Below are 15,481 nucleotides of genomic sequence, written 5' to 3' on the forward strand. Positions count from 1 at the left end.
TATGAAAAGAGGGGAGGAGGAAATTTCATTGTTTAGTCTAAGGTTCTGCTAGCTGGTTTAGGAATTAAATTGACATGAGACAAATTAATAGGTGGAAGAGAAAAGTGTTATTATGTGTGCATGGAGGCCTAATAATGAAATTGAGACCCAAAGAAATGACCAAGGCAGGCTGTTTTTACACATTTTAGAAAAAGAGGTATTTCATGGGGAATTTACAGGATATAGAAAAACTAGATCTTTGGTAACTTTATTAGTAAGGGATTCTAGGCAGAATTTGAGCTGAGGTAGTAGACTAGTCAACAAACAAATAACAATATTTGTTTCTACAGTTTTCTTGACTTTAATGTTCCTATCTGTGGTCATAAGGATGTCTTTTTACTTCTTGGTAGAGTGAGGGTAGTTTATTCTATTAGTGAGGGATTTATTTTTTTCAGGGGGACAAAGGAGAGTCTGAGCATCCTTGCACCAGTTGTTTCCCAAGTAGTTTTAATTCAGAATAATTAATATGCCATTGTGGTACGTTTTGAAGTAGCTTGCCCTGGGCCTTTAGAAAACCTTACGAAGCTAACTCCTATTCCAAATAAAACGTCTTAGGTAGCTCTGTAGCTCTTTGGGATACATCTGTACCACCTTCAGAGTATAGTGTAGTTAGAAAATCAAGCATGAGTTTAGCCATTTACCAGCCAGGTAAAGTTTGAAAAAATTATTTTTCTTTTTTGAACCTCAGTTTCTTCATCTGTAAAATGAGATACTACCTACCTTGCAGGGTGGGTGAGAAGGTTATGTTTTCAGACTGGCAAGGAAAAGCATTTAGTAAATGGTAGTTCTCCAATTATTCCAAAGTGTGTACATTTCTTTTTTTTTCCTTTTTTTTTGTACTCTCCTTAACAAGTGCCTTAGGAACAAAAAAAAGCAATTTTATGAAAAACAGTAACTTTCTGTATATGAAGATTTATGCTAGATTATAGATCTATGAAGATGATAAAATCAAGTTTCTATTTTTGACGACTCTTACAGGGACAAAAACACATTACAAAAAAAATTGAATATAACCCAGTGGACAGAACTCATGCCTAAGCTTCTGGAAGAAAGGAAAACAATAACTAATTGCAGCAGAATTTCTTAGTAATGAGGTCAGACTGAATTAATCTACCAGGAAAACGAAAAAGAAATAAAACTTATTGTTTGATATTTGAATTATTAAAACTCTTTTAATATGATCCATTAAATTAATTCTGAGAAATAGTTTTTTAGAATTTATTGGATACAAGTATTTTAGGTATTGTTAGCTTTTTAAAATATATTTTAGCATTTCTTTTGGGATATTAGATAAGACCTTAGAATGCTTCAAACATCTAGAAAATCTTCTATGCTGAGACTAGAATTTTTAAAAGAAAACATACACCATAAAGCAAATGAAAAAATTTAAATATTTTCTAATTATCTACATGTTCACATATGTTTCTTATATGATTCAGATGCTAGATGCCAGTTGTGTGTATTTTTACTCCCAGATTCCTGGGATAAATATGAAAAGGGAAAAATTATTATAGGGAGACAAAAATGAAGAGTTGACAGAGAATTGACAGCCACCCATACACACACACACACACACACACACACGCATAAAAATCCAGGGTTCCCATATATCTCAACACTTATATTTCAACTCTTAGAACTGTCTTCCCTCTATTACTCATCAGAAAGGGGTACTAAATGTTCAAATTATGAATCTAATCTTCAGTAGATACAACTTTCACCCAAATCCTGATGAAATTATAGCACTGAAAGTTATTTATTTTAAATTTTCTCTGATAAAGCCATATAATCTTACCCTTGTGCTACTTTTAAATGTGTTCATCTATTTATACCACTGAATTCCTAATTCCTTTCATAGTGAACTTTTCTAAAAGATTAAATCAGATCATTATAGTTGTAATCTTAACATTGATGAACAAGATTCAGTAGTACCACAAGTAATATGTTACATTCTAGAGGAAGGATTAGTTTGAGTCTTTTTAATCTGCAGTTTTGTTGGTTTTCTTTTCCCCCTTCGGCCACCACAAAATGCTTTATAAACAGCAGCTTGCAAACAATGTGGGTACAGGTTCTAATGAGAGAAAAACAAAATGGCTTCTTGGAAACGGAACATGAGTTGTGGCTTGACTCATATCAGGGGCCAAAGCAAATATGAGCCCACAAAATGAAAAGGGCTGTGTCTGACTTTGAATTGTTGTTGTAGTTATTGTAAAATAACTCATTGTTCATCAAGCAAGACATAAACTATTGAGATTGACTGGATGTGTTACTTATTGGAACTAGACGAAGAGCTTAAAATTCAAGCTATTTCCATGTGCAAAGGATTGACTGCACTATTCATTTTCTGAGATAAACATCCTTAAAATTGTTGGCAGTTTCCAAATGTGAAGGGTGTACTTTTGGATGTTGGAATACATAGCTGTGGTTTTGAATTCTTTTTCTGTTGTTTAGGTGTATACTCAGACAGACTTTAAATTCCTCTTGAGTCCTAACTTCCTTATCTTTGAAATCACTAATTAGCCTTATTAGCATTATAAAGATTCAGTGAAACGACAGAAATGAAACCTCCAGTAGACTAACTACATAAGGAGGAGCAAAAGGAGAGCCAAAAAAAGAGCCAGAGAAAGCGGAAGAAACCAGGAGACTGTAATGCCTTTGTAGATGCTCTCAGGGAATCTTATGCATGACCTATTCTGCAACTTACCTACCATCCCATGATTTTTGGTTTATTTCTCTATGTCAACAAACAATTAACTTCTTAAAGGAAGGCACTTTTTTCCCCCTCCCCCAGAATCTGGCTGACTCATAGTTGGTCTTAATTAAATGTTTGCTTGTTAATAGAATAATAGAATGGTCTCCCAGACACTGTGACATGAGAGAGATTTTGTCACTAGAGTTAGTTAAGTCTTGGGACAACTAAGATTCATAGATAAAACATAAGCCATTGACCTCAAACGCTCTTTTAGGAACCCTAGATTAAGGTGAGAAATCTTTTTTTAAAATTACAGATTTTAAGAACTAGGGATCTATGAATCTTTAACAATCTCCAGGTTCTTCTGATAGGCAGTCAGATTTCCTCTTGGCAATTCTGAAGCCTTAGCATTCTTATTCATGATTCAACAAAAATTTAGTATCAGAGTACACAAGAAGAACTAGCTAGGAACCAGCAAGTAGATAGAAAATAGTGCAGTCCATTAGGGAAGAGGATTCTGAAACATCTAGGCAGGCATGTATGTGATAATAATCTTGGGTGATGCTTATCAAACTTACCTGATTATTTGAATCAGGACAGGAAATGAGAATAGAAATTGCAAAACAATCTGGTGAGGTTGGAATCCTACCACCACTTGGCAAGTAACTCTTTCTTATCCAATTTCTTCATCTGTAAAACAAAGGTAATCATACCTCTACTTTGTAAGGTTCTGGAAAGACTAATAAGATAATTTATGCAAGGAAAGTTGTTGGTGTAAGTATGTAGTTAATTCATACCTATATCATCATCATCATCCTCGTTATCTTTCTAGGACCAAACAAACCCTATTTTCTTTTATGAATTCTTATCTGACATTTCCAGTTCAAAAATATTCACCTGTCTTTAAAATGACACAAAATTAAAAAATAATTTTGGAATTTAGTTTTATACTCCCTATATGATGACAGTTCTTTCAGTAATGATTTTCTTGCCTTATTCGTAGAATTTTACCTTCTAAAGAAAACATGTTTACTGATAATCTATAGCAAGTACATCTGCTGGGCTGAAGGTAGAGTGGGTTTCAAAAGCACATATTAGATGGACAGTTCTATTCTACAAAACAATGTCAATTATAGTCAACTCCCATAGTTTAGAACATCAACAACAACAAAAATGGGGAAATTCTTACCACTTTGTAGCATGTGGTTCCAAAATTAATTCCAACCACTAAAACATATCAAGAGAAAATGCTTTGGTTTAAAAAAAAAATACACGTTTTTGTGGTTGGAGTTCTAAACACTGGTTTTATTTCTGCATTTTCAAAAGAACTCTGTATGGCAACTTCGGATTATGTAAGTATGAGACAAACTAGAATTCACTCTGCTCAGCTCCTTTTAACTCCAAGCTTGCTGGTCCTCCAACACAGCTGAAGAAAGATTGATTATTTTTCTTTGTGAATTATTTTGTATCAAAGTGAGTCTAAAATAGATAGACTTACTATTAGTCATTAACTTTGAGACAAATTGAGGTTTCACTAATTTGTGTATACAGGGGCATGCACACATGCACAAATACAGATATTTTAACAAAAAGTAATTTTAATTTCATGAGTTAATTCCATTTACGTTACTTTGTTTAGAATAGAATAGAGGGATTAGGGAATTACCTAATTTTGTTTCTTTTATTTTTTGTTTTTATTAACACATAATCTATTATTTGCCACATGGGTACAGGTCTTAATTTTAAAAATTTTAAAAATTTGTTTTGCCTTTAGTCAGAAAATTTTGAAAATTGATGAAATGATTAAAAATCTTGATTATAAAAGTATGTTATTTGCCAAACAAAACAAAACAAAAAAGGAAAATGGTGGAAAAAAGAGGAAAAAGTTCACCTATAATAAGTTTTCAAGGAAAACAAATGGAAATTTTTGAATATTTTCTTTTTTTAAAAAAAGATTTTAATTATTTGAGAGAATGAGAGAGAGCGATCATGAACTCATGCCCAAGGACAAGTTGGGTGCTGGGGGCAGAGTGAGAGGCAGAGGGAGAAGCATAGTCTGCTCTGAGCACAGAGCCCCAGGAGAGGCTGGATCCCAGGACCAGAAGATGAGCCAAAATCAGGCACTTAACTGACTGAGCCACCCGGGCACCTCTTAAATATTTTCTGTCAGCATTTTCCCATGCCTCCCCCACCCCCACTCTGTTTTTCTACACATACACCCACATGTACATTCACGCGCACACATAAAGCACACATACACATTTCACCAGTTATGATCATATAATGTCTTATTCCTGCTTTTTCATTTAACATTATTACCATTCGGTGCCAGGGTAGATTAAGGACAATAGTAAATATTGCTGAAATTCTTTATAATGTTTAAAAATGCATTCAGAATAAAATTGGATCTTAAGAGGCATGCGAGCTATGAGGAGTTCTTTTACTTCATATCTATATTTAAGCTATAGTCATACTTTATCTGGATTCTTTTCATAATTTTTGGATTAAATGATTTTGTGTTCTTAATGAAGATTAACAAAACTGAATTGGTCATTTGCCATGACTCTGATTCTTTACATTTTTTCTTGGTTCTTTCCATAAGTATCATAATACAGTATTTACTGAACAGTGGCACTAAGACTGTAGTGTGTGGGATAAAAATAAAAATCATTTTAGTTTCTGAAACTCACCTGCCTATGAACATTTAAACATTTTCTATCGCCCCTAGTGAAATTATTCTATTTACTAGTTCTTAGAAATAATATATATGTATTTATATTTAGACTTTTCTGTCTTTGAGCAATTTGTGTTGTTACTAATTAAAATAAACTCATTAATTAGTACATTATACTGTTTTTTGAAGTGAGAATGTGCCTATACTAACTTACTAAAATTGAAATATTCCCCCTTATTGTTTCTGCAACTGACAGTAACTATCTAGTGAGGCTCTGCAGTGCTAAATATGCCAGATAGCATCATAGATTCTTGGTTATTTTTTAAATTAACATATTTCTTTTTAGCAGTGACACCACGTTGCCTAAGATAAACATGTCTGTGGTGGTTTTGAAGCCAAAAGCTGAGTCCATTTCCCTATCAACAGAACTCAGCTTAAAGAATGAAATGGAAAATGCCTTATGAAAGGCTCTCTCTCTACTCCCTCTGCCTGGAGGGACTCATCCCACAAGCCAGTTCTTTTCTCTCCTGCTCTGGCAGAAATCTTCTACTAGATCATCCTTAGAATTTATTTAACAGCTGTGAGGTACCAATGATGCTGACAAGAAACAAGAACTGGGATTAGCTTTTGTTGGAAGTTATCATATCCAAATAGCTTTTCATTGGTAAAGTGAAGAATATGATTGTTATTTTTGGGAGGTTAACTCACAAAGTCTCAAGGGTTTTCACTTGGCAAATATTAGTTAAATTATATAAAAACTAACCAAGTAGATGATATTTAAGGCAAAGCAAGCTACCTGGATTTTTGATGAAGTAATTCCTGCTATGAATATATATGCTTTTCTTTGTTGTCAGTTAAGGATAGCAGCATCTAAATAATTTATAAATACATTAATTAAATAAGTTAATAAATAAATTATAAAAAATAAACAGAAAAACAAAATTAAAATTAAATAAAACAAAAAGTTATTAAGATTCTTCAATTAAAATTAATAATCACCATTTAAAATTAAACTTTTCTCTGAGGGGTTTAATATAAATTACTTTGATAGATCTGAACTATATCAGGTAGTCAAAAGAAAATCAAATATGAAATGTCTGATTTGAAGTTACATTTGTTATTTGTACTTTTTCTTTTAACTTCTTGGGAGCTTAAACTATTGAGTTATGTATAAAACAATTGACTTTTCATAGTTGTTTGTATTATAGTTTCTTTTAAAATTGTAATATTTTAAAAAATTATTTATTTATTGACAGAGATTACAAATAGGCAGAGAGGCAGGCAGAGAGAGAGAGAGGAGGAAGCAGGCTCCCTGCTGAGCAGAGAGCCCCATGTGGGGCTCAATCCCAGGACCCTGGGATCATGACCTAAGCCGAAGGCAGAAGCCTTAACCCACTGAGCCACCCAGACGCCCCTAAAATTGTCATATTAATAGAAACTCATAAGCCTCGTACTTTATTGAAAGTGGGAATCATTGAGTAGAACTGTGTATGGTTCTGACTGAGAGTGTTATTTACCTGACCTGGATATAGAGTTCAAGTTAAAGGTTAGGTATTCATTAATTTTTTTTTTATGTGAAGGCCTTGATATGGTGTTCATGCTTTGTGTGATGTCTCTTACACTGTAAGTGTTATAGAAAGGCTTTCTGAATAGTTCATGACATGGATGTTTTTTGGGGACACACTGAAACGTGTTATGAAATAGCTTAATTCCTTCACATTTTAAAGAGCACTTTTTCGAAGAGAACTGACTCGAACTTCAGTTCTGCCATGGCTTGAATTCTGCCACTGGCTGACTTACTCAACCTTAATGAGCATCTCACTTCTCAAATGGAAGTAGTGATACCTACTTCATAAGAATATTGTTAAGATTAAGTGAGGACACATACATAAAAACCTAAAATAACATTTCAGAGCAAAGCAACTCAAGGGAAAATACACGAGTCCCATGATTCGATAAACCTCCATTTACACTCACCTAGTGACAAACTGGGTTATTATTACTTCCAACTTTTTACTTCCAGTGTTACATCCTTATACATCCATGTCTTTTGCCATGTAACTTGGCAGGATTTCCTGCTATGGCTGGAATAAATTTCCCTGCCTGTTGTTGTGGGGTTTGGCCATAGGAATTTGCTTTGACCAGTGGAGTGTTAGTGGACGTGTCAAGGCTGTGAGAGGCAGCATGTGTTCTTACTCCCTTGCGCGTTCAGATTTGCGTGAGGAGGACATGTTAAGTTAGTGTGCCATTTGAAAAAGATTGAAGAGGCATGTAGAGTGAGCTGAAATTAGAGCCAAGGCTTATCTTTCAACCAGTAAGTGATAAATGAATGTTATTTTTGGCTTCTGAGAACTTTGGAGTTGTTTGTTACCTGACACTATATTAATACTATTTGACTACCTTCTGGCCTTATTCAATTACTTGGAGCACAGAATTTTTTCCAAAGCTGTTCGGATGGTTTTACATTTAATCTCTTCCCATGCTAGTAGTGGCTATAATACTCCACATTTATGGAACTCTCTGGACTAAGAAGCAAAACATCTCTTAACATTAGGCTAGGCATCTTAGCATAGTGGTTTTTATGTATGTTTACCATAGAGCTTGGTATATTTCACTACATTTATTTGTAAGTATGGAATACAACCTGATTTTATACATAGTTTATCTCTGTGATAGTATTTATGAAACTATTATGACAGACATAATTGTGCTCTGAAGCCATGTCTGCTGATACAAGAAAGACTCAAATGTTCTGGCACTGAAAGTCCTTTAGGTCTCCTTTCGTTGGTAGATAGTCGGTGTATCAGTTTGATTGTGTTGCTGAAACATGGGGATAGGGATGTGAGGGTGGGCTCTCCATCATCTGCAATGCTTGCCTGCATAACCTGAAGCTGACAGTGTCAGCTTTTCCTGTGTAATAAGGGCTGAAATAAGCTATCATTAAAAAAGGCCCCAAAATGGAAGTTTTAAGAATATGGATGCTTATTTCTCTCTCGTGTAATGTTTTGAAGTGAATGGTCTTGGAAGGAAGAACAGTTCTAATCCTCATGGTCACTGCTACAATCAAGTACTTTCTGAATCATACTCTGCCCTCAGATAGGGCACTGTCATCGTTATCTATGGTTAAAACTAAATGACTGACATGCTCAGTTGTCAGCCAGTGGAAGAGAGAAGAGAGAGCAGAAGCATCTCTATGGGCTTCACGCTCCAGCCAGGAAGGGACACATATAACTTCTGTTCACATATCATTATTGAAAACTGGGTCATATCTGCCTACAACGGGGTGGGGACATGTAGTCTCCAGCTAGGTAGTCTATTACTGTGAAACTCTACAACACTGACAATGTATTGGAAGAAAAAAGGTCTCTTTCAATTTCTTCTCCACCTAAGTAGAATCTCCTTTCACTCTTAGGCCATTTCAACTTCTATATTGCTCCTGATCTCTAATGTAATCTTTGGGTATCATATGTACAGAACTTCTACTACAATTCTGTACTGTAGCCATGTAACTTTGAAAAGTTACTCTGGAGTCTCACTTGCCTTATCTTTAGAATGAGCATTAAAATACTCATCTTGGGAGGAGGAGTCAAGATGGCGGAGAAGTAGCAGGCTGAGACTGCTTCAGCTAGCCGGAGATCAGCTAGATAGCTTATCTAAAGATTGCAAACACCTGAAAATCCATCGGCAGATCGAAGAGAAGAAGAACAGCAATTCTGGAAACAGAAAAACAACCACTTTCTGAAAGGTAGGACCGGCGGAGAAGTGAATCCAAAGCGACGGGAAGATAGACCCCGGGGGGAGGGGCCGGCTCCCGGCAAGCGGCGGAGCAACGGTGCACAAAATCAGGACTTTTAAAAGTCTGTTCCGCTGAGGGACATCGTTCCAGAGGCTAAACCGGGGCGAAGCCCACGCGGGTTCAGCGTGGCCACAGGTCCTGCAGGGTCACAGAAGGATCAGGGGTGTCTGAGTGTCGCAGACCTTGCGGGTATTGGAACGGGAAAGCCGGCTACAGAGACAGAGCCGACAGTAAGCTCACAGCTCGGTGTTACCTTGAACTGGTCGCAGTCTCGGAGAGCTCGGAGCGCGGCCGGAGGTCAGGCAGACGGGAGTAACTGGGCGCTGTTCTCTGAGGGCGCACTGAGGAGTGCGGCCCTGGGCTCTCGGCTCCTCCGGGCCGGAGACCAGAAGGCCGCCATTTGTATTCCCGTCCTCTGGAACTCTACGGAAAGCGCTCAGGGAACAAAAGCTCCTGAAAGCAAACCCGAGCGGATTACTCACCCCGGCCCCGGGTAAGGGCGGTGTAATTCCGCCTGGGGCAAAGACACTTGAGAATCACTACAACAGGCCCCTCCCCCAGAAGATCAACAAGAAATCCAGCCGAGACCAAGTACACCTACCAAGGAGTGCGGTTTCAATACCAAGGAGAGCAGCAGAATTCCAGAGGAGGAGAAAGCCAAGCACGGAACTCATGGCTTTTTCCCTGTGATTTTTTTTTAGTCTTGCAGTTAATTTAATTTTTTTCTTTTTCATTTTTTTTTTTTTTCCTCGCCTTCAGGTAAAATTTTTTTTTTTTTTAACTGTTACCTTTTTCTTTTTTAACGATTTTTTACTAGTTTATCTAATATATATATTTTTTCTTTTTTACATTTTTCTTAGGTGTTTTCCTTTTTTTTTAAATTCTTTTCTTTTCTTTTTTCTTTTCTTTTTTCTTTTTTCTTTTTTTTTCTTTCTTCCTTTTTGAACCTCTTTTTATCCCCTTTCTCCCCCCCTCACAATTTTGGATCTCTTCTAATTTGGTTAAAGCATTTTTTCCTGGGGTTGTTGCCACCCTTTTAGTATTTTACTTGCCCCTTCATATACTCTTATCTGGACAAAATGACAAGATGGAAAAATTCAACACAAAAAAAGAACAAGAGGCAGTACCGAAGGCTAGGGACCTAATCAATACAGACATTGGTAATATGTCAGATCTAGAGTTCAGAATGACAATTCTCAAGGTTCTAGCCGGGCTCGAAAAAGGCATGGAAGATATTAGAGAAACCCTCTCGAGAGATATAAAAGCCCTTTCTGGAGAAATAAAAGAACTAAAATCTAACCAAGTTGAAATAAAAAAAGCTATTAATGAAGTGCAATCAAAAATGGAGGCTCTCACTGCTAGGATAAATGAGGCAGAAGAAAGAATTAGTGATATAGAAGACCAAATGACAGAGAATAAAGAAGCTGAGCAAAAGAGGGACAAACAGCTACTGGACCACGAGGGGAGAATTCGAGAGATAAGTGACACCATAAGAAGAAACAACATTAGAATAATTGGGATTCCAGAAGAAGAAGAAAGAGAGAGGGGAGCAGAAGGTATACTGGAGAGAATTATTGGGGAGAATTTCCCCAATATGGCAAAGGGAACGAGCATCAAAATTCAGGAGGTTCAGAGAACGCCCCTCAAAATCAATAGGAATAGGCCCACACCCCGTCACCTAATAGTAAAATTTACAAGTCTCAGTGACAAAGAGAAAATCCTGAAAGCAGCCCGGGAAAAGAAGTCTGTAACATACAATGGTAAAACTATTAGATTGGCAGCTGACTTATCCACAGAGACCTGGCAGGCCAGAAAGAGCTGGCATGATATTTTCAGAGCACTAAACGAGAAAAACATGCAGCCAAGAATACTATATCCAGCTAGGCTATCATTGAAAATAGAAGGAGAGATTAAAAGCTTTCAGGACAACAAAAACTGAAAGAATTTGCAAATACCAAACCAGCTCTACAGGAAATATTGAAAGGGGTCCTCTAAGCAAAGAGAGAGCCTACAAGTGGTAGATCAGAAAGGAACAGAGACCATATACAGTAACAGTCAACTTACAGGCAATACAATGGCACTAAATTCATACCTCTCAATAGTTACCCTGAATGTTAATGGGCTAAATGCCCCTGTCAAAAGACACAGGGTATCAGAATGGATAAAAAAACAAAACCCATCTATATGTTGCCTCCAAGAAACTCATTTTAAGCCCGAAGACACCTCCAGATTTAAAGTGAGGGGGTGGAAAAGAATTTACCATGCTAATGGACATCAGAAGAAAGCAGGAGTGGCAATCCTTATATCAGATCAATTAGATTTTAAGCCAAAGACTATAATAAGAGATGAGGAAGGACACTATATCATACTCAAAGGGTCTGTCCAACAAGAAGATTTAACAATTTTAAATATCTATGCCCCCAACGTGGGAGCAGCCAACTATATAAACCAATTAATAACAAAATCAAAGAAACACATCAACAATAATACAATAATAGTAGGGGACTTGAACACTCCCCTCACTGAAATGGACAGATCATCCAAGCAAAAGATCAGCAAGGAAATAAAGGCCTTAAACGACACACTGGACCAGATGGACATCACAGATATATTCAGAACATTTCATCCCAAAGCAACAGAATACACATTCTTCTCTAGTGCACATGGAACATTCTCCAGAATAGATCACATCCTCGGTCCTAAATCAGGACTCAACCGGTATCAAAAGATTGGGATCATTCCCTGCATATTTTCAGACCACAATGCTCTAAAGCTAGAACTCAACCACAAAAGGAAGTTTGGAAAGAACCCAAATACATGGAGACTAAACAGCATCCTTCTAAAGAATGAATGGGTCAACCGGGAAATTAAAGAAGAATTGAAAAAAATCATGGAAACAAATGATAATGAAAATACAACGGTTCAAAATCTGTGGGACACAACAAAGGCAGTCCTGAGAGGAAAATATATAGCGGTACAAGCCTTTCTCAAGAAACAAGAAAGGTCTCAGGTACACAACCTAACCCTACACCTAAAGGAGCTGGAGAAAGAACAAGAAAGAAACCCTAAGCCCAGCAGGAGAAGAGAAATCATAAAGATCAGAGCAGAAATCAATGAAATAGAAACCAAAAAAACAATAGAACAAATCAACGAAACTAGGAGCTGGTTCTTTGAAAGAATTAATAAAATTGATAAACCCCTGGCCCGACTTATCAAAAAGAAAAGAGAAAGGACCCAAATAAATAAAATCATGAATGAAAGAGGAGAGATCACAACTAACACCAAAGAAATACAAACTATTATAAGAACATACTATGAGCAACTCTACGCCAATAAATTTGACAATCTGGAAGAAATGGATGCATTCCTAGAAACATATAAACTACCACAACTGAACCAGGAAGAAATAGAAAGCCTGAACAGACCCATAACCAGTAAGGAGATTGAAACAGTCATTAAAAATCTCCAAACAAACAAAAGCCCAGGGCCAGACGGCTTCCCGGGGGAATTCTACCAAACATTTAAAGAAGAACTAATTCCTATTCTCCTGAAACTGTTCCAAAAAATAGAAATGGAAGGAAAACTTCCAAACTCATTTTATGAGGCCAGCATCACCTTGATCCTAAAACCAGACAAGGATCCCACCAAAAAAGAGAGCTATAGACCGATATCCTTGATGAACACAGATGCGAAAATACTCAACAAAATACTAGCCAATAGGATTCAACAGTACATTAAAAAGATTATTCACCACGACCAAGTGGGATTTATTCCAGGGCTGCAAGGTTGGTTCAACATCCGCAAATCAGTCAATGTGATACAACACATCAATAAAAGAAAGAACAAGAACCATATGATACTCTCAATAGATGCTGAAAAAGCATTTGACAAAGTACAGCATCCCTTCCTGATCAAAACTCTTCAAAGTGTAGGGATAGAGGGCACATACCTCAATATCATCAAAGCCGTCTATGAAAAACCCACCGCAAATATCATTCTCAATGGAGAAAAACTGAAAGCTTTTCCGCTAAGGTCAGGAACACGGCAGGGATGTCCATTATCACCACTGCTATTCAACATAGTACTAGAGGTCCTAGCCTCAGCAATCAGACAACAAAAGGAAATTAAAGGCATCCAAATCGGCAAAGAAGAAGTCAAATTATCACTCTTCGCAGATGATATGATACTATATGTGGAAAACCCAAAAGACTCCACTCCAAAACTGCTAGAACTTATACAGGAATTCAGTAAAGTGTCAGGATATAAAATCAATGCACAGAAATCAGTTGCATTTCTCTACACCAACAGCAAGACAGAAGAAAGAGAAATGAAGGAGTCAATCCCATTTACAATTGCACCCAAAACCATAAGATACCTAGGAATAAACCTAACCAAAGAGACACAGAATCTATACTCAGAAAACTATAAAGTACTCATGAAAGAAATTGAGGAAGACACAAAGAAATGGAAAAATGTTCCATGCTCCTGGATTGGAAGAATAAATATTGTGAAAATGTCTATGTTACCTAAAGCAATCTACACATTTAATGCAATTCCTATCAAAGTACCATCCATCTTTTTCAAAGAAATGGAACAAATAATGCTAAAATTTATATGGAACCAGAAAAGACCTCGAATAGCCAAAGGGATATTGAAAAAGAAAGCCAACGTTGGTGGCATCACAATTCCGGACTTCAAGCTCTATTACAAAGCTGTCGTCATCAAGACAGCATGGTACTGGCACAAAAACAGACACATAGATCAATGGAACAGAATAGAGAGCCCAGAAATAGACCCTCAACTCTATGGTCAACTAATCTTCGACAAAGCAGGAAAGAATGTCCAATGGCAAAAAGACAGCCTCTTCAATAAATGGTGCTGGGAAAATTGGACAGCCACATGCAGAAAAATGAAATTGGACCATTTCCTTACACCACACACAAAAATAGACTCAAAATGGATGAAGGACCTCAATGTGCGAAAGGAATCCATCAAAATCCTTGAGGAGAACACAGGCAGCAACCTCTTCGACCTCAACCGCAGCAACATCTTCCTAGGAACAACGCAAAAGGCAAGGGAAGCAAGGGCAAAAATGAACTATTGGGATTTCATCAAGATCAAAAGCTTTTGCACAGCAAAGGAAACAGTTAACAAAATCAAAAGACAACTGACAGAATGGGAGAAGATATTTGCAAATGACATATCAGATAAAGGACTAGTGTCCAGAATCTATAAAGAACTTAGCAAACTCAACACCCAAAGAACAAATAATCCAATCAAGAAATGGGCAGAGGACATGAACAGACATTTCTGCAAAGAAGACATCCAGATGGCCAACAGACACATGAAAAAGTGCTCCATATCACTCGGCATCAGGGAAATACAAATCAAAACCACAATGAGATATCACCTCACACCAGTCAGAATGGCTAAAATAAACAAGTCAGGAAATGACAGATGCTGGCGAGGATGCGGAGAAAGGGGAACCCTCCTACACTGTTGGTGGGAATGCAAGCTGGTGCAGCCACTCTGGAAAACAGCATGGAGGTTCCTCAAAATGTTGAAAATAGAACTGCCCTATGACCCAGCAATTGCACTATTGGGTATTTACCCTAAGGATACAAACGTAGTGATCCAAAGGGGCACATGCACCCGAATGTTTATAGCAGCAATGTCCACAATAGCCAAACTATGGAAAGAACCTAGATGTCCATCAACAGAAGAATGGATCAAGAAGATGTGGTATATATACACAATGGAATACTATGCAGCCATCAAAAGAAATGAAATCTTGCCATTTGCGACAACATGGATGGAACTAGAGCATATCATGCTTAGCGAAATAAGTCAAGCAGAGAAAGACAACTATCATATGATCTCCCTGATATGAGGAAGTGGTGATGCAACATGGGGGCTTAAGTGGGTAGGAGAAGAATAAATGAAACAAGATGGGATTGGGAGGGAGACAAACCATAAGTGACTTTTAATCTCACAAAACAAACTGAGGGTTGCTGGGGGAGGGGGTTTGGGAGAAGGGGGTGGGATTATGGACATTGGGGAGGGTATGTGCTTTGGTGAGTGCTGTGAAGTGTGTAAACCTGGTGATTCACAGACCTGTACCCCTGGGGATAGAGTATTATGCCTCCATCAGAAAGGATGAATACCCAACTTTTGTAGCAACATGGACGGGACTGGAAGAGATTATGCTGAGTGAAATAAGTCAAGCAGAGAGAGTCAATTATCATATGGTTTCACTTATTTGTGGAGCATAACAAATAGC

Source organism: Mustela erminea, chromosome 3 (assembly GCF_009829155.1).
Source record: "Mustela erminea isolate mMusErm1 chromosome 3, mMusErm1.Pri, whole genome shotgun sequence".
Taxonomy (NCBI): domain Eukaryota; kingdom Metazoa; phylum Chordata; class Mammalia; order Carnivora; family Mustelidae; genus Mustela; species Mustela erminea.